A 20,046-nucleotide genomic window follows, 5' to 3' on the forward strand; every position below is an offset into this window, starting at 1 on the left:
AACACTTATTTGCTAATACCTCAGAGCAGGTGCTCTGACCAGTGGATGGAGATTGACTGGGGGACCTTTAGTGGAAGAGGCAGCATTAATGTTAGAGCTTAGGTTTCAGAGGTTTTTTGTTTGTTTGTTTTGTTTTTAAATATATTTTTATTGATTTCAGAGAGAGAGATCAATGATGAGAGAGAATCATTAATTGGCTGCTCCTGCACTCAGGAATCAAGCCCACAACCCGGGTATGTGCCCTGACTGGGAATTGAACCGTGACCTCCTGGTTCATAGGTGGATATTCAACCACTGACCATTGCAGCCGGCCCAGAGTTTAAATCCTGCCTCTGCCAGTGACTAGCTGAGAGTGACGGGGGCAGGTTATTTTCTCTGAGCCTCAGTTTCTTCATCTATAAAATAAGGATGATAGTATTTACCTTGAAGGGCAGGTGTAAGGAGAAAATGTATGTAAGACACTTGATCACAACAGATGGTACCTATTTTAGGACAACCAAGTTGGTCAGCAGGGAGCTGTCAGCTCCTGACTGAGCATAAGCACCTCCCGCAGCCCGTGCGCATCTCCAGCGGAAGTTCTAACTTAGACGTCCCAAAGCCTGGCACTGTGGGGATTTGTTTGTTTTATAAAACAAGAGATACCCAGACACCAGTCCCACAGAGGCTGTGATTCAGGACGTATAAGAGGCTTAGAGGTCAGAAGGATAGATTCTGGAGTCAGTTTACCTAGATTCAGATTCCAGCTCCCCGGGTTACTGGGCGTTTTTGTAGGCATGCTACTTACCCCCTCTGTACCTCCGCCTCTTCATCTATAAAATTAGAATAACAGCATCATACCTCACAAAATCATTAATGGAATAGTTATTAATAAGCATGAGGGAGAGCTAGAATCTGATATTTTAAAAGAGGCTCATCCCGGGGTATGGCTTAGGGGTTGAGCGACCTATGAACCAGCAGGTCACAGTTCGAGCAGGGCACATGCTCAGGTTTCGGGCTCGATCTCCAGCGTGGGGCCTGCAGGAGACAGCCGATCAATGATTCTCTTCCATTGATGTTTCTATCTCTCCCTCTCTCTTCCTCTCTGAAATAAAAAGAAATATATTTAAAAAAAGGCAGCTGGACTGGGGAATCACTTTGCTACAAAGCTATTTCTAATTAGCTTCCAACCACTGTCCTTTAATATAATTTCAGAAGTAGAAACAGATGATTTGGGGACAATGAAGAATAATTTTTGGCAACTGACTGAACAAGGAAGATGAAAATTAGGAGGCATTGCTTTTTGATCATGCCTTATATGGGTACATTAATGAAACACTGGACAACTTTCAAGGTAAACCATTTACGTCAAGAAGCACAAAGTCAAAAGATTGGCAGGAGAAGTTCAAATCACAGGATTGCACATGACAAATCAAAAGTAAATTGATCATTGCCAGAAATGTTTAAAACTGCTTGAGTTGTACCCTGAAAGTCAGGGTAATAAGATGTATCCATCTTAAAATGAAGAGAATTGCATCAAATTAGGTCCAGGTGCATTTCGAGCTCGATACCTGTGTACTACAAGTAGACCAGCAGCTTTAAGAGTCAGAAACTGAATGTAGGTGACACGTGAAGAGGGAATTCCAGTTCTTTTAACAACTTAGTATATTACTCATACTTGCAAAATTCCGAGGTGCCACCAGGCATTTCTTACAGCTTCTGTCTTCCTTGTTTTTCTTAATTGCCCTAAAATTCCCCTCTCTTCTTATTATATACTGTCATTTACTCTTCTAAGGAATTGTAAAATTATCCCTATTGATATTGGCAATGGTATCTGGGTATTTACACATTTTATATGGAAATTTTTATTGATAATTGTAGATTTACATAGTTGTAAGAAATAATAACAGACTCCAGATTCCCCTATGATAACATTTTGCAAAATCCTATATAATAAAAGCTTAATATGCTAAGTGTCTGACCGTTCATTCGACCGTTCGACCATTCCACCAGTAGTTATGATGCACACAGACCACCAGGGGGCAGACGCTCCGACCAGTAAGTTAGCTTGCTGCTGGGGTGCGGCATATTGGGACTGGGCGAGAGGAGCTGGACACGCCCTGGAGCCCTCCCATGGTCCCTCCCTGGCTGGCCCCCAATGGCCCCAATTGGGGCTGAGGGAGATGGCCCCAATCGGCCCCAATCGCCAGCCAGGCCGAAAGACCCCACTGGTGCACAAATTCATACACCAGGCCTCTAGTTATAGTATAATATCATAACCAAGTTATTGGCATGGCTACAATCCACCAATCTCATTCAGATTTCCCTGGTTTTACTAATACTCATTTGTGTACATGTATGTGTGAGTGTTTAAGTTCTTACAATTTGATCACCTGTGTAGGCTCATGTGTCCACTACCAGAGTCAAGAGACTAAATATTTCAATACCATAAAGCTCCCCCTCCTGTTGCCCCTTTAAGCCACAACTACATCCTTCTTGCCCATCCCACCCCCAACCCCAAGTTCTGGCCTTGACATCCATCTTTTGTCCATTTCTAAAATTTTGTCATTTTTTTAAAAAAGTTACATCAATTGAATCATATAGTATGCAACCTTCTTTTTTTTAATATATATTTTATTGATTTTTTTAAAGAGAGGAAGGAAAAGGGATAGAGAGTTAGAAACATCGATGAGAGAGAAACATCGACCAGCTGCCTCCTGCACACCCCCCACTGGGAATGGGCCCACAACCAAGGTACATGCCCTTGACCGGAATCAAACCGGGGACCCTTCAGTCCACAGGCTGACGTTCTATCCACTGAGCCAAACCGGTTATGGCTGCAACCTTTAATAATGGCTTTTTTCACTCAGTAAAATTCCCTGGAGTTTCATCCAAGTTAGCCTCTTATCAGTAGTTCATTATTTCTATTGCTGAGTATGGATGTTCTACAATTTCTCTGACCATTAACCTGTTGGAGGACATCTAGACTGATTCCAGTTTTTGCCTATTACAAATAAGGTCTCTATGAGCATTTAGGAACAAGTTTTTTCTGTGAATATAAGTTTTAGGGATAAATGCCCAAGTGTGTAATTGCTGGGTCATATAATAGTTGCACATTTAGTTTCCTAAGAAACTACTCAACTCTTTTCCGCACTGGCTGTATATTTTATATTCCCACCAGCAATATCTGAGTGATCCAGTTTCTCTGTATCCTCACAAGCATTTTGTGTTGAGACTTTTTAATTTTAGCTATCCTGATAAATGTACAGTGATAATTTCATTGTGGTTTCAGTTTGCGTTTCCCTGAGATTTAATGATATTAAATTTCTTTTCATGTGTTTATTTGCCATCTGTATATCCTCACCATTGAAATAGCTATTCATGTCTTTTGCCCATTTCCTAATGAACTAGTTTGGTTCTTTACTGCTGAACTTTTGCAAGATCTTTTATTATTATTAAACTAGAAGCCCGGTGCACGAAATTCGTACATGGGAGGGGTGTTCCTCAGCCCAGCCTGCACCCTCTCCAATCTGGGATCCCTCTCACAATCTGGGACTGCTGGGTCCTAACACTCACCTGCTTGCCTGCCTGATTGCCCCTAACCACTCCCCTGCCAGCCTGATTGCCCCCTAACTGCTCCCCTGCCAGCCTGATGGCCTCCAACTGCACTTCCCTGCCAGCCATCTAGTGGTGGCCATCTAGTGGTGGCCATCTTGTGACAACATGAGGATGGCCATCTGAAGGCGACATCGTGTGAGGGCGTCGTGCGAGGGCGTGATGCCACCTAGGCTTTTATTATATAGGATTTTAGTTCTTTATGTATTCTAGATACTAGTTCTTTGTCCTCTCTATGGTTTGCTAATATTCCTATTCATTCCCAGTTTGCAGCTTATCTTTTCATTCTCCTAACAGGGTCTTTTGTGGAGGCAGTGTTTTCAAGTTTGATGCTCAATTTATCAACATTTCCTTTTATGGCTCATATTTTGTGTCGAGTCTAAGAATGCATTGCCTAGCCCTAGATCATAGAGATTTTCTCCCATGTTTTATTTTCAAAAATGTTATAGTTTTCCATTTTACATTAAATCAGTTACCCATCTTGAGTTAACTTTTGAATAGGTGTAAGGTTTAGGTCAAGGTTTATTTTTCGCCTATGGATGGCCAATTGCTTCAGTATTACTTGTTGAAAAAGCTAACTTTCCTCCATTGAATTGTTCTTGCATCTTTGTCAAAAGCCAATTGAGCATATTTCTGGAATCTTTATTCTATTCCATTGCTGTATGTGTCTATCTCTCTGCCAGTGCCACACTATCTTGATTACTGTAGCCATATAGTAAGTAAGCCTTAACATGGAGTAGAATGATTTCTACTACTTTGCCCCCCCCCCCCCCCCCAGCTTCCCCAGACTCTGGACAGAGGGAGAAAGTCTTGGCCTGTGGGAAAGGAGGCTTCCCAGACCAGACCACTTGCTGAAGCTGGATTCTTTTGTCCATTCTGTCCTGACTCTGTCTGTTAGTCTACTTGGGCTGCCAGACAAAATACTACAGATTGGGTGGCTCAAACTGATAAATTTACTTTCTCAGTTCTAGAGGTGCTTTGATCTGAATGTTTGTGTCCAACCCCCCCCCCCAATTCAATATGTTGAAATCCTACCCCCCAAAATGATGGTATTAGAAGGGGGCCTTTGGGAGGTGCTTAGGTTATGACTGTAGAGCCCTTATGAATGGGACTGGTTTTCTTATAAAAGAGGCCCCACAGAGACCCTTACACCTTCTGCCATCTGAGGACACAGCGAGAAGGCACTGGGTATGAACCAGAAAGAGAGTCCTCATCAGAATGTGACTATGTGGCATCTTAATCTTGAACTTCCAGCCTCCAGAACAGTGAGAAGTAAATTTCTGTTGTTTATGAGTTACCCAGTCTGTGGTATTTCATTATAGCAGCCTATGGTATTTCATTATAGACAAGAGGCTAGGAGTCCTTGATCAAGACATTGGCAAATTCCATTTCTAGTGAGGCCTCCCTTCTTGGCCTGAAACCAGCTGCCCTCTTCTTAAGTCTTCACATGGTCTTTCCTCTGACCAGGATATATGGTGGGGGAGAGGGAGAGAGGAGAGGGGATAAGCATGAACTCTCTGGGGTCTCTTTTTATAAGGATACTAATCCTTTCGGATCCAAGCCTCACCCTTGTGACATCATTTAACCTTAGTTACTTTCTCAGAGGCCCCATCTCCAAAACAGCCACACGGGGAGTAAGGGCTTCAATATGTGAATTTGGGGGAAACACAAACATTGAGTTCATAACACCGGGTGACTCTGGGTTGGGGAGAAGGGTCTGGGGCTCACAGGGACAGAGGTTTCCTGGAACAATCTGCCTGCTGTAGCTGGATCTCTCTTGCAGTCCCAACTGCCCACCTTGGTATCCCTTGGCAGAAAGGAGAGTCTCAGGCCCATTGGGAATAAGCGTGCTTTCCCTGCCACTTACTTACTTACTTACTTTATTTATTTATTTATTTATTTATTTATTATTTTTTATTGATTTCAGAGAGGAAGGGAGAGGGAGAGAGAAACATCAATGATGAGAGGGAATCATTGATTGGCTGCCTCCTGGACGCCCCCTATTAGGGATTGAGCCCACAACCTGGGTATGTGCCCCTGACCAGAGTTGAATCCAGGACCCTTCAGTCCGCAGGCCAATGCTCTATCCACTGAGCCAAACCGGCTAGGGCCCTGGCCACTTATTCTTGATGAGGTTTCAAATCAAGCCCCCTTGCTGTGGTGTCAGGATCACCTGATGTCAGAGGGATTCCAGTTTGATCGGGGGAGGAAGGAGCTTACCTGGGCTGCTTCTGTTCCTAGCCCAGGGCTCAGAGAACGCCTGGTCTGGGCTGCCTTCTTCTGTAGGGTGGATGGATGCAGGATGATGCCCTGCTGCTGTCCTGTTCCTCAAGCTCCAGGGTCCCAGACTAGCTCACTTTCTCCTTGCCACCTTTTCAGGATCTCTTTTGGTTGTCTCTTGTGATATTTTCAGGGCTTATAGTTATGCTTTATGGGGAGGAGCAGGGGAAAATGGATCTACACTCTCTTGTCCGAAGAGAAAATCTATGGCACCTTTAAAAAATTAGTGTTATGGCCCAGTTGGTTGGAGCATGGTCCTGATGCGCCAAGGTTGTGGGTTCAATCCACCGTCAGGGCACGTGCAGGAACCAACCAATGAATGCATGAATAGGTGGAATGGCAGGTCAATGTTTCTCTCTTTCTCTCTCCTTTCCTCTCTCTCTAATCAAATAACAAATTTAAAAAAGAAAAAGGAAATTTATTTTAAAAAATTAGTGTTATCTTGGTACTATTGTTGATGAAAGGGCTAGGCTAGGAAGATTGCAGCTTGATAAACTATACTAAGCACTTCAGTTAATCTGGTTAACTAAAATGAAACTCAAGGATTGCCCACCATCGCAGCTACATGATAAGTATCCCATATGGCACCTTCTTGAATGTCTCTGTATTACCAAACCCCACAATTTTATTCAGCTACCATTGATGATAATCAGGTTCTAAAACCAATGGGTCTTAGCTATTTGAAACCTATTACTATTTATAGAACATATGCCTATTTGAATTTTTTCATTAGTCATTATTTTGATTCAAGATGATAGACTAACCAATACATTGAAATTCAAGTGTGATTTAATGGATATAGTCTCAGCATAAAGCATAAAGAACCCCTGCCGAACCAGTTTGGCTCAGTGGATAGAGCGTCAGCCTGCGGACTCAAGGGTCCCAGGTTCGATTCCAGTCAAGGGCATGTACCTTGGTTGCGGGCACATCCCCACTGGGGGGCATGCAGGAGGCAGCTGGTCGATGTTTCTCTCTCATCGATGTTTCTAACTCTCTATCCCTCTCCCTTCTTCTCTGTAAAAAATCAATAAAATATATTAAAAAAATAAAATAAAGAACCCTAGATTCAGGTTTTGTTCTGTCACTAATTCATTATTCACCCTTAGAGAAATACAGTTCTTATTTAAAATGAAAACAATAATTTCCTCACAGGGTTGAGAAAATAAAGTGAGCTAAAATATATGAAAGCATTTTGGAAGCACAAAATATCAGACATAGGTGTGACAACAAGGTTATTCTTTAGTAGGAGCTGTAGTTGCGGCAGATTTCCCCTAATGCATCCACATTCTCAAATGTTACTAATGGCAGAAATGAGATGGCTTTCTAGGGCGAAAGCAGCCATTATCCTCTCTTGGTTCTGAAATACTTGGATTCATAATACCCACTCACTTTATAGAGGCTATATGGCTCAAGATCATTATTGAAATGGAAGTGAATAAAAACTAGGTTGAGTCCATGGTGAATGCTCACACTCCACACACATATTCAAATGTCAGGATACTGGGCTTATCTGGGAATCAGGACACCTGAGCTATTCTGCTCTTGACTCTAATGAACTATGTGACATTTGGGGAAGTCACCAAAACTTTGGAATACAATATGCTCACATGTAAATGCAACACTTGGATCTGATGAGTTCTAAGAGCCCTTCCTATTCTAAAAATACGACCCCTGTTGTAAAGCCACGGCTAGCTGATCACTGCAGTGACAAACACTGCAGTTGTGCTTGGCCAGTATTGGTATGTAGAGTTTAACCAGGTAGGGGTGGTCTTGTGCTCCGTCCTGCTTCACAATTCCTTGGCTACATTTCCTGACTGTGCCTCTCCCTTTCCATCCCAGTTACCACACTGTTAGTTATTAAGATCATCAAGCTGCCGTGCCTAGACTGTCGCAATCTCTTGGGTCACCCAGCCCCATTGCTTTCCCGACAATTCATCATACATCCCTCAGTAAGGGTTATCTGAGAATTATAGATTTATTGAAGGTTAGGTTGAAGGACATCTTAGGCAGCAGTTATTTCAGGATTTCCCAAACCACACTCCTTTTAAGAGCTGAAAGAGATAAGCATGATTCCGTAGTAAACAACTTTTTAAAATTCTGTATTCCTCCCTTGGAGATTTACAGCTCACATGGTATATTCAAGGCTCTGAGAAGTTTTGCTGTAGGGAGACCCTCTTACTGTTGTTTATTTTTTTTAAAATATATTTTATTGATTTTTTACAGAGAGGAAGGGAGAGGGATAGAGAGTTAGAAACATTGATGAGAGAGAAACATCGACCAGCTGCCTCCTGCACACCTCCTACTGGGGATGTGCCCGCAACCAAGGTACATGCCCTTGACTGGAACCGAACCTGGGACCTTTCAGTCCGTAGGCCGACGCTCTATCCACTGAGCCAAACAGGTTTGACCTCTTACTGTTGTTTAATCTAGGGTCCCCAAACTAATCTGACGACACAGCTTTTTTGTTGTTGTTGCCACAAGATATATCTTAGAACTAGCATCCTGAAGAACAAAAAAATGCTGATCAGCCCATTTTCTAAATGAGGGGACTTGGGTTAAGAGAAGTTAAGATGTAAACAAGGTCACAGGATTAGTTAGTGGTACAGCTGGATCTAAAAACCATGTTTCCTAGTCCGGCTGGCATGGCTCAGTGGTTGAGCATCGACCTATGAACCAGGAGGTCACGGTTCGATTCCCGGTCAGGGCGCATGACCTGGTTGAGGGCTTGATCCCCAGTGTGGGACGTGCAGGAAGCAGCCAATCATTGATTCTCTCTCATTGATGTTTCTATCTCTTTCTCCCTTTCCCTTCCTTTCTGAAATCACTAAAAGTATATTTAAAAAATAAAAACCATGTTTCCCAAATTACTGATGACCCAGTGTTCTGTGAATCTTTCCACACCACTGACTATGAGTCAGGCCCTAAGGCTGCTGAAAAACAACAGGAAATTGTTTTTGAAAATATTTCTACACATGTAAGTTTTTATAACACATATGTGGGGTAAAAGAAGGTTATTAAAATAGACACCCATCACCCAGCTTAAGGAGTAGAATATTATCAAAACCTTTGAAACCCCTATAGGTCTCTACTCAATTATATCACCCCATGTTTATCACTCACTTGCATATATATATATATATATATATATATATATATATAATTATATTTTGCAAATTTTAAAACTTTAATGGTATTACTGTAGTATTCTCCTGCAACTTACAAAGTTTGGCTTGTTCATTATGTGAGATTCATCCATGATTAGTGTAGCTATAACTCAGTCATTATTGTACAGAATTCCATTGTGTGAATATATTACAACTTCTCTGTTCATTCTCCCATCAATTGAGTTGCTTTCCTTCTCATGTTGGTTTATCCTAAGCAATGTTGTATGAATGGTTTTACATGTACACACATGTGTGAGCATGTGGACTAGTGTTTCTCTATGGTATAACCTCAGGGAGAAAGTGCTGAGTTACAAGACATACTCATCTCAGTTTTATTTATTATATTATCAGGTAATATAAAATAGTTTTTCAATTTATAATTTATATTCTCACCAGCAGTGTATGAGGGTTCCCATTGTTCCACATTCTTGGTAACATTATCTTGCCAGGCACTTAAAAAAAAACACCCTTATATTATTGAAAATTTCAAACATATAAAAGAAATAAGCCATCCTTTAACTTCAACACTTACCAACTCATGGTCAATCTTCCATGAGCCATCTTGGAGTATTTTAAAGCTAATTCCAGATACAATATCACTTCATCTGTAAAAATTTCAGAATAAGCCCCGGCATATGTGACTCAGTTGGTTGAGTGTCCTTCTATGCACCAAGAGGTCACTAGTTCAATTCCCAGTCAGGACACATGCCCAAGTTTCAGGCTCAATCCCCAGTAGGGTGCGTGCAGGAGGCAGCAGATCAGTGTTTTTATCTCTCTCTCACCTTCCTCTCTCTCTCTCTCTCTCTCTAAAAAAAATAATAATAATAAAAACATTTTAAAATAATAAAATAAAATAAAACTGGGAGCTGTCAGCAGCCATGTCCTGACATGTGAACAAAGCTAGTCTGTAAGAGTGTTATCGTTGTAATTAGCTAGTTAATATTAATAATAGGAAAATAGCAAAGGGGAGGCCACACATTAAAGCATGGTCATTTGGGCAGCTTCACCAGGAAGCTACAGCTTCCCATTCCCCAGGGAACCACTGGTCCACTCCCTGTATATCATGGAGGAAGGGATGGAGCAAAGAGGGAGATGGTATGGGCACATGAAGTTGGGGTGATGTAGGGAAGGTGCTTGCCTGTCAGTGTAGCCTGGAGAACAATGGATTGGCTGGGGGGTGAACCCCATCAGAAACGTGCGATAACTTAGAACACTAAAATCCCCAAAGAGTTCCTCCTTCTTGTTTGCTCTCCTGTCTTGTCTTGTTCACTCTTACTCTCTCTTGCTCCATGACCTGCACTCCCCCGTACACTCGCCTGTTCTCTCTCCATAGCCATGTGGCCTTAAGCAGCCTCATGGCCCTTGGCCATGCAGAAGCCACATGCAATGAACTGCAGCTGGAAACACAAGCTAAGCTAGCCAGATGCTGGACTGGACTGAACTTTAATATGGAGCAGAAATTCTGGGAAGTGGCCTTACTTCTGGCTCTGCTGAAGAAAAGATTGGGTAGACAGAGATGAAACCTTGGAGGGGAACCTTCTTAATTTACATCATAATTAAAGCTTTCCATGAAACCCCATCCTCCTGTGGGAGCCTCAGGAAATTCTTTTATTCATGGTACCCCAAAAACTCTACTTCTACCAATAACAAGAGGAATGAGTTGACACAGAGAAGGAGAGACATTTTAGGCCCTGTTTCCAGTTGTTCCTGAAACCTACGTGTTTCTTGATGCTCACTCATCTTGATGTATCAAACCTTTCTTGGATTCCAAAAGACAAATACCAACTTGTGTAAGGTACCCCGGACTGTCACCCACTTGCAACCGAGTGAGTCCAACTGACACCTATCTACTCTTTTTCCTAAAGAAATATCAAATCAGCATAACAGGAATTGGGAGAAATGTTGCCTCTAAGGTTGCCCCCAAGTGGTAATGTTCCTTATCAGCACAACCAGGTATGTTACTGTCAGACACCTTTTACCTTTATGTCAAAAAGAGACACAAGGAGTTTGGCTCCACAGAACCATGGAGACTGGACTGGAAAATGAAATGACTTGGGAACCTGAAGGCACAAACCTAACCATGCAGGAGGAAACAGAACAGCAGGCTGGTTATATGGGGTTAATTACCTTAATGAAACTGTCTTCCGGGCCAGTCAATAGGACAGCAAGGGATATATAGTTCTCAAGTCTTGCTTCAGCAGGAAAGACAGGTTTCTTTAAAATGTTTTAACTAATTAAAATATTGTGGCAGATGCTCTTGATGTCCACCAATACCCTGTCTATACTCTCCTGAGATCACCTGCAGCATCTGAGTCTATTCCTGAGTGCTTTCTCTGGCAGGAAAAAAAAAAAAAAAAAAAAAAAAAGACACAGTTGTGTAAATACTACCACATTTCTATCACGTTCCCCTTACCCGAAATTCCTGGCATTTCCTTAGTAGTTGACCCCTCGCTTCACCTCCAACCCCTGATAACGACTGATCAGTTTCCTCTCCCTTTCTGGGAGGTCATATCAATGGAATCACACACTATGTAGCTTTTTTCAGTTTAGCTCCTTTCACTTAGCAAATTGCTTTTGAGATTCATTTATGTTGTTGAACATGTCAGTAGTTTGTTCCTTTTTATTGCTTAATTGTATATTATTGTATGAATATATCACAGTGTATTTACCCATTCACCAGATGGAGAGCATTTGGGTTGTTTCCAGTCTTTGGAGGTTATACATAAGACATTACAAACATTTACCTATAGATTTTTCCCGTGAATGTAAGTTTTTAGTTCACTTGGTAAATACCTAGAAGAGGGGATGCTGAATTGTATGGTACTTTTATAAGAAACTATTAAAATGTTTTCCAGACAGCAATGCATGAAATTTCCAGTTCCATATCCTCACCAACACTTGGTATTATGAGTTTTAAAAATTTTAGCCATTCTGATATGTATGTAGGGTGATTTTAATTTACATTTCCCCAATGAATAATTATGTTGAGCATTTTTTCATATATTTAATCACTATTCATATATCTTCTTTCCTGAAGTATATATTCAAATCTTTAGCACATTAAAAAATATATATACTTTTATTGATAGAGGGGAAGGGAGAGGGAGAGATAGAAACGTCAATGATTCTCTCTCATCATTGATCGGCTGCCTCCTGCACGCCCCCTACTTGGGATTGAGCCCGCAACCCAGGCATGTGCCCTTGATCAGAATCGAACCCAGGACACTTCAGTCTGCAGGCTCACGCTCTATCCACTGAGCCAAACCAGCTAGGGCCAGCACATTTTTAAATTGGGTTGATCTCTTCTTGAGTTTTGAGCATTCTTAAGACATTCTTTTCTTTAATTTTAAAATGAAATTGCTTTTCTGGTTGAAATTGTAGTATATACTTAGTTTAAAAATATCAGGAAGCATACGTTTTTTGTGAAGAGTAAACACTAGAGAAATTTACTGTGATTCTTTTAATCACAATGAGATTAAAAAACACACACATAAAAACGTTCAAGACACCAAAAGACAGAGACTCATCAAAGGCAGGTCATTTTACTGATGATGCTAAGCAACACTCCCAGGTCACCCACACTGCTTCCCGCTCCCTGCTGTAGGTGGATTTTTCCTACAGCTAGGACCTCCAAGCAGGTGTGGATCATTTGATCAAAGGAGTGGATGCAGACCCATTGCCAAGCCCCGCCAGCATGACCAGGCTCCTGCCCCCAAATGAGATGTGGTGTATGCACTTTTAATGCCTTCTCTCAGGTAGAAACTGTGGCAAACACAACTTTCTTTCCTCATGTAAGGCTGTAAAATGGTGAAATCCAATTACAAATTTGTTAACTCACCCAAGTACTAAGGGGAGAGTCTGTCTCTGTTCTTTAGTAAAACTAACACCAGGCAAGCACTTCCTTCACAGAGGACTTCTTACAGAATTCTACAAACGTCATACATTCTCTTCACTTGATTTTATGTGTATAATTTTATTTTCTTGAAAAGGAAACACAGACCTAGCTAAATAGTCCAAGTTACTAAACCCACGTGCTTGGCAAAGGGAGGGGAAAGAATCATTAAGTGGTGGTTTCAGAGTATCTCCTAGGAATCTCTCATAATATTTACTTTTGTAAGACTCAGGAATAGTATTGATATTTTCCTTTATAACCTCCCATGCTTTTTTTTATGCACACATATACATACACAAAATAGGAAATAATATAGGTAACATTTTCAATTTTTTCATGTATTACATCATGGAAGTCTTTTCAAATCCATAAATAAGGATCTATATTAAACCCATTTAATGGTTGCCCAGTATACACTGTGTAATATAATTTATTTATTCAATCCTCTATTTATGAACATTTAGGTTGTGTGCAACATCTCGATAGTGACATTTCTAAAATAAAGCCTTTCTGTGTCCTTGACTACTTTTCTTTTTCTTTTTTAATATTTTTATTGATGTCAGAGAGGAAGGGGGTGGGGGGAGAGAGAGAGAGAGGGAGAGAAACATCAATGATGAGAGAGAATCATTGATCAGCTGCCTCCTACAGGCCTCACAATGGGGATCGAGCCCGGAAATTGAACTGTGATCTTCTGGTTCCCAGGTCAGTGCTCAGCCACTGAGTCACACCAGCCAGGCCCTTGACCACTTTTCTATTGGGTTATTGAAAGTCACCTTAAATACTGGTGATGTTAAACATATTTAATTAAAATTTTTAATAATTATTAGTAACATCCCTTTCCCCCCTCTTTCCTTTTTCATAATTTAATTTAAAAATCATTATGCAGGTCTGAGCATGGAAGGTAGTTGGAGTTTACACAAGGAAGGCAGCCAGGCAGGGTGATAGCCTGGCAGGCATTAGTAGGTACATACAAGGGAATTGAGCAATAAGTAAATATATTGAGGATAATGAGAGCCAGGCTTCTCACTTTTGGAGAAGAGAATTACAAATGTGGGAAAGGAAAAGAACTAGAATAAGCTTTGTGTGCTGGGTTGGAATTACAGGGATTGATGTGAATATAGAGATATAGAAAAAAATATATGTTTATATATATACAGATAGAGATATGCAAAAATGTGTGTGTGTGTATACACATTTATCAGCTCCCTAGCTCTGTCCACTAAGAGGACCTGTAGCAATGAGCCACTTAATGTCCACACCTTGGTATTTAATACAATGTTCCACGAAAAGAGCTCCTTGTAGAAATGGCTGGTTCCAGGTCTGCGACATGGAAAGTACAAGATGGGTCTGCAACATCTTCTTGTATCAGAAAATAAGAAAGTGCTCATAGACTGATGGGACATATCAAAAGGACACAGCAGTCAGCTTGAATGGGAGTCCAAATCTGTGCCAAATCTTGGCCAGTTTGAGCATTAAAATAAACAATAATAGTAACCTTATATCCCACTGAATAGATTAAGGGTCCATAAGTCCACGCTGACATAAATAGGTAAATGAATAAATACAGGGGAGAAGAAAAAGTTCTTCCTTGGAGTTGAAGGCCAACCAATATATTTAAAAGGAGTGATGGAGTTAGAAGACTGCCGCTTGTCAGTCATTATAGTAAAATTAATTCAGGCAAGAAACATTCAATTGATGCTAAAACTGGAAGATGACACTTGGATGAGAACAGGATATTTACACAGACTCAAAGTTGCTCCCCACAGAAGAGTGATTAGCTATAAGTGGAAAAAGATGAATTTTGCCATCAGACATTATTAACATTATTTTGGGACAAAATGACATGTACTACAAGGTGGGGACACAGTAAGAAAAGCACAGCATCAATTCTGTGATATCCCTGCCAAAAATCCATAACCTTAATCTAATGAAAGTGAAATGGGTGCTTAAAGTGTTAGTGATTGTGTTACAGAAGCTGAAGCATACACCTTCTTTCATAACCTCCACACATATGTTCTTCAATATTTCTTGATTGGCTACCGATCAATTCAAACTGACATTCAGGAGGCAGAAAACAATTGTTGAGTTAGACCAGGTTGTAGCCCATAATCTGATAACAAGTCTGATCATGTCTGGTCAGCAGAAATCAAGATCAGCACTAGTGGAATAAATTCCAGATAGCGTCAGACCAAATAATGCTTTTCAAAAACCAAACATTTTCTAGAATGCTTAACTGATGTGCCATCAAACATGAAAGACAATTCAGTAGATTTACATCACGGTTGAAATATGAATCATCTAGCCAAGCCTGCCTGTAATGATTTTCACGTTTTACTAGTAAATGTGGCATAAATAGATATAATAGGAGTGTCAGATGAGGCTATGTCACTACTTAGTCTTTAAAAGTCAATTATAGCAAAATTCATATGCTTGCTCTCATGTTTTTAAAAGTAGTGAAGTAAAGACATGGATTAAAGACTATTATTCACTTAAAAGCTATTCATTCTACAAATACAGGGATGGACAAAAGTAGGTTTACAGCTATGAGTACAAAAAATAGAGTTTATTCTTATATTTTTATTTGTTATTAACCTACTTTTTTCCCCTTTATTGATTAAGGTATTACATATGTGTCCCATTGTCGTCGTCCCCCCCCCAACCCCCTACTCATGCCCTCACCCCCCTGGTGTCTGTGTCCATTGGTTAGGCTTATATGCATGCATTCAAGTCCTTTGGTTGATCTCTCCCCCTTACCCACACCGTCCCCTACCTACCCTCTGAGTTATTAACTACTTTGGCCTACCCCTGTATTTATCAACTGTGTGACAGGCACTCAGTCTAACTGAATGCATCATTTTCTTATGTTAATAATGGAAATTAAGTAAATTTTGGTTAACATTCCAGTTGGAATACCAGGTATACCTGAGCATACTTGAAATCCAAAATATTAATTGTATTAGAACACTAAGGCACTTCCTTTTTTCTCCTTAATCCTCAACTGAGGATATGCTTGTTTTTGATTTGAGAGAGAAGGAGGAAGGGAGAGAAATATCAGTGTGAGAGAGAAACACCGATTGTTGCCTCCCATACGTGCTGTCACTGGGAATCAAACCCACAACCTAGGTATGTGCCCTGATAGGGAACTGGAATCGAATCCACAACCTTTTTGGCACAGGATGATACTCCAGCCAACCAAGCCACCCAATCAGGGCAAGAACACTAAGGTACTTTCTGAAGTGTTCATGTCAAATGTTCTCTAGATATTGCAGAATTACATCAGAATTAAATCAGACAGAGTCATGAATGTTTCAAGATATTATAGAAAATGCGCTTACTACGCATGAAAAAAAGTGGGAGAACTAGATGGAAAAGTGATGGTTGATAGTAGAAGACAGGGGTAATGGAGATTAAAGTGAAAGAATCAAGCAACCTTGAAGAATAGAGAACTAAATGTATATCTGATCACTTGTTTGCTCAAAATCCTTCAAATGCTAAAAACAGCACTGTTGGTTTCCTACCCAGTAGCTATTACTCTCCCCTTTCTTGTTTGCAGATAGAAGCCACCTCTCAACACAAAGGATGAAAATGCCAGATACTTTCCCAGCATTCATTGCAGCCACAGGTTCCCATGTGATCTGATTCTGGCCAATGAGAGATAGGGAATTCTGCTAGAGGCTCCTGGAAAAGTCTTTCTTCCCTGTTAACACACTCTGCCTGTCTAGACCATGGAACATAATTGTGTAAAAACGTGATGCCTGGAATAGCTGCATCTACTTTGGGGCTGGCTATAAGGTGAGATATCATGGGACCATAAGAGGTATTACACACATTGAAAATGGCAGAGTGAAATGATAAACCATCCCAAGGACCACACTTCTCATCATGTGAAATTAAAAAAAAAAATAGTCTTGTTTAAGTTACTTTTAGTAAAGGTTTTGTTGTTGTTACTTGCAGCTGAAAACACTCGAGTGAATACATTTTATTACTGCCTTAGGATAAAGTTCAAATTCCTATAACTATGAAGTTGTTAAACACTTAATAATCTGGCACCCCCTTTACTTCTCTAAGCTAATCTCTCACCATTTTTTGTATTCAGTTTGGGTGTCTTGTTTTTTCAATTCTCCAGACAAAGTCCTCTCTGTTTCCTTCAGGCTGGTTTCTAACTGGAACCCTCTCCATCCTACCACTGCTACTTTAACTGGCCATTACTGCTCATCCTTTGGGACTCAGTGAAATGTCATATCCTCCTAGAAGCTTCTACTGAACACCCAGAGTATGCATTTGCCACACTTACGAAGTTCCTGGAAATGTAAACTTCTACAGTGATGGCACATATTCCACTTTATCACAACTGCTTAGCAAATTGTCTAGCTCATGCAAATAGAATTTGTGTCTCTTTATTCATTATTGTATCCTAAGACTCAAAATAATTTCAAAGATCAATTAGAGAAAGATAAACATCTCATTAGAAAAATACACAAAGACATGATAGGCAATTGAAATGGCTATAAACAGGTGAAAAGATGGTTAGAACCTATAACAACCAAGAAATGCAAATTAAAAGATTAATGTGGGAGAAGTAGGTGAAGGCGGTCAAAGGTAAAAAGAAAATATATATATATATATTTTTTAAAATATATTTTTATTGATTAAGATATTACATATGTGTCCTTGTCCCCACGTTACCCTCTACCCCCTCCCCCTCCCCCCCGTTGTCCGTGTCCATTGGTTAGGCCTATATGCCTGCATGTAAGTCCTTTGGTTGATCTTTCCCCCTTACCCCCACCCTCCCCTGCCCTCCCTCCAAAGCCCGACAGTCCAATCAATGCCTCTCCGTCTCTGGATCAGTCCTTGTTCATCAGTTTATGTTGTTCATTATATTCCACAAATGAGTGAGATCATGTGGTATTTATCTGCTCTCCAGTTCCATCCATGCTGTGGCAAATGGTAAGAGTTCCTTTTTCTTCTTCCTCTTCTTAAAGAATACCTTTCAGCATTTCATATAATGCTGGTTTGGTGGTGATGAACTCCTTTAGCTTTTTCTTATCCGTGAAGCTCTTTCTCTGACCTTCTATTCTGAATGATAGCTTTGCTGGATAAAGTAATCTTGGTTGCAGGTTCATGCTATTCATCACTTTGAATATTTCTTGCCACTCTCTTCTGGCCTGCATGGTTTCTGTTGAGAAATCAGCTGACAGTCGTATGGGTACTCCCTTGTAGGTAACTGACTGTCTTTCTCTTGCTGTTTTTAAGATTCTCTCTTTGTCTTTTGCTCTTGGCATTTTAATTATGATGTGTCTTGGTGTGGTCCTCTTTGGATTCCTTTTGTTTGGGGTTCTCTGCGCTTCCTGGACTTGGAAGTCTATTTCTTTCACCAGGTGGGGGAAGTTTTCTGTCATTATTTCTTCAAAAAGGTTTTCAATATCTTGCCCTCTCTCTCCTTCTGGTACCCCTATAATTCTGATGTTGGTACGCTTGAAGTTGTCCCAGAGGCTCCTTACACTATCTTCATATTTTTGGAATCTCTTTTCTTTTTTCTTTTTCAGTTGGGTATTTTTTCTTTCTTTGTATTTCAAATCTTTGACTTGATTTTTGGGATCCTCTTGTCTGCTGTTGGATCTCCATATATTATTCTTTATTTCAGTCAGTGTATGCTTAATTTCTAGTTGGTCCTTTTTCATGTCCTCCATGGTCTCACTATACTTATTGAGGGACTCATTAAATTTATCGGCGGTTTCCATAAAATTCTTGAAAAACCTTATAAACGTGGCCTTGAACTCTATATCTAGTCGTTTGCTTTCCTCCATTTCTGCCATTTGTGACCTGTTTCTTTGTCTCCGCATTTTGGCTGCTTCCCTGTGTTGATAGAGTGGCCCTGCGCGCCAGGTGTCCTGTAGGGCCCAGTGGCTCAGCCTCCCCAGTTACCTGAGGTGGACACTCTTGGTGCACCCCCTCGTGGGCTTTGTGCACAGTCTTGTTGTAGCTATGCCTTGGTTGTTGTAGGATCACTGGAAGGAATTGACCTCCAGGGCAATTGGCAGCGAGAATCAGCTGTGTCTGCAGTGGGAGAACTTCTGTGCTGGAGACACCCTTCTGGGGCAAGACTTGCTTCAGTGGGGCTTTGGTGGTCACTGAGACTGCACCCTGAGTGTGTCCCTTATGGATCTGAGGAGTTGTGATCTGGATGGTTCCCCTCTGACCACTGGGTATAGTGGCTCTTGGATCTAAGGAGGTGCTAATTTAGCCTCTGCCTGAGGTTACACAGCAGGAACTACGAAGAGAACTGTAGATTCCCCTTCCTTTTTTTGGAGTTTGGAAGTGCCCTGATGATGCTCAGCTGTGTAGGAATGCAAGCCGCTGTGGGGCCTTGGGCCTTCTCTTGGAAGCTCTGGGTCTATCTGGCCCGGCTGCGGTTAGGTAATTACGGTTAGGTTGCAAAAGGCCGGGGCATTCATATGCAAAAGCCTCTGCCGCAGCCTGGGCGGGGCGGGGTCTCAAGAAATCAAAGGGCGGAGAAAGCAGCTATGGCGGAGCCTCAGCCCTGCCCTAAGGAGTCACGAGTCTCAGTGTCCCGGCAATGGCTGCAAGCACCTCTGAGGGAAAGCCGCTCTCAAGGTCGCCTGCTGCCAGACAGTCCAGTATCTCCCCGTATGAGTCCTGGGTCCCCAGAGACTTCCCGGAACCAGATTTCAGAGCCGTTGGGAGCTTGTGTCTCCCTCCAGATTCAAAAAGACAGCCGCGTCCTCAGGTGCCAGACCCTCTCCGCGCGCGAGCCCCCGTACCTCTGCACTCCACCTCCGCAGCTCCTCCCGCTCGCAGTGTGCTTTTCTTTCCTTCTAGTTGTAGAATTTACACTCAGCCAGCCCTCCTGTAGTTCTGGATGATGTCCACCTTGTGTTTTTGATGCATTTATCGATTGTTGTGGGAAGCAGCAATTTCCCGGTGTTTATCTATGCCGCCATCTTAGTTTCTCTCCCCATAATCAACCGAAAAAATATATATTTTCATAAACAGATTGGAAAAATGAAAATTTTCTCCAATGTTGGGAATGCTGTAATGAAATGGGCACTCTCATATACTGTTGGAGTGAATGTAAATTGTATTGACTTTCTAACCATA

This window comes from Myotis myotis, unplaced genomic scaffold, assembly GCF_014108235.1.
Source record: "Myotis myotis isolate mMyoMyo1 unplaced genomic scaffold, mMyoMyo1.p scaffold_m19_p_3, whole genome shotgun sequence".
Taxonomy (NCBI): Eukaryota; Metazoa; Chordata; class Mammalia; order Chiroptera; family Vespertilionidae; genus Myotis; species Myotis myotis.